Source organism: Montipora foliosa, chromosome 6, assembly GCF_036669935.1.
Source record: "Montipora foliosa isolate CH-2021 chromosome 6, ASM3666993v2, whole genome shotgun sequence".
Taxonomy (NCBI): Eukaryota; Metazoa; Cnidaria; class Anthozoa; order Scleractinia; family Acroporidae; genus Montipora; species Montipora foliosa.
Window position 1 is genome coordinate 37,731,277 of NC_090874.1, and position 1,112 is coordinate 37,732,388.

A 1,112-nucleotide genomic window follows, 5' to 3' on the forward strand; every position below is an offset into this window, starting at 1 on the left:
TCTTGCAAAAATATCAATAAAAGCTGCATCAAAGTTTTCGGCAACACCACTTTCCCCCGAGACTTTCCCATACCACATTCTCATGCAGATAAGACAAAGAGGAGTTCTTTGTCTGAATCACAGCTGGAGGTCAAATGTCTGTGTAGTCTGTTATGCGCAGCGCTGCTGTCAACAAACTGATGTGAAATCCCCATTCGTGCGTAGCTGGCTGTCATTTGCTTATTTCTATTGCTCTTGCTGAGGAAATAGTAATGAAGAATGACAGACTTCGAGAGAATATTTGAAAAAGTACGCGATCTATTCGCAAGCGGCGATCCATCAGCAACCGAAAAAGTCATCAAGTTAAAGGGAGAACACGAGGAAATTCTCCATAAGAAAAGCATCTCGGAACTAACCTTCAACAACTATGAAGAAGATTCACTTGGAACAGCATTGATTCCGGATGACGAAAATCTTCCACGTGGTCTAAAGGCTCTTCAAGTTTCCAGGGACGGGAATTGTTTGTATAATTCTGCGTCAGTTTTAATCAAGGGAGATGAGTCGCTAAATGGAACTTTACGATTTCTGACTGCTTGTGAACTATTTTTAAACGCTGAATTCTATGCCAATCACGAAAAGCTCTCTGAAGCAAATGCGGAGTGTTCCTACTCAGAGAAAACACTGTTTATTTTAATGCTGACATCGGCAGGCGAGAAAGAGTGGCAGTCGACCAGACGTGCAGTTGAAGCCGTAAAAGCAGAAGCTATGAGTACCTCAAAAGACAAGGTTTGGAGCAGTCTTGTACATTTGATGGCATTAAGTACAGTGTTAAAACGGCCAATTTTTTCTGTTTACCCAAACACAAACCCCGCTTTGAGACCACTGATCCATGGATTGGTACATCCTCGCGTAAGCAGTGCTGCTGACGTTTTGCCGATCTACATTTTGTGGTCAAGAGACGGCAATCTTGACAATCGCTCTGGTGCTGTATATCAGCCAAACCATTTTGTACCACAGGTGTGTAATGTTTGTACGCCCAAGGATAACATGGCCTCTGCTACTGCACCCACGGATCCTGTTACTGCACCCACGGCTCCAGTTAGTGTACCTACAGCTCCTGTTACTGCACCCAC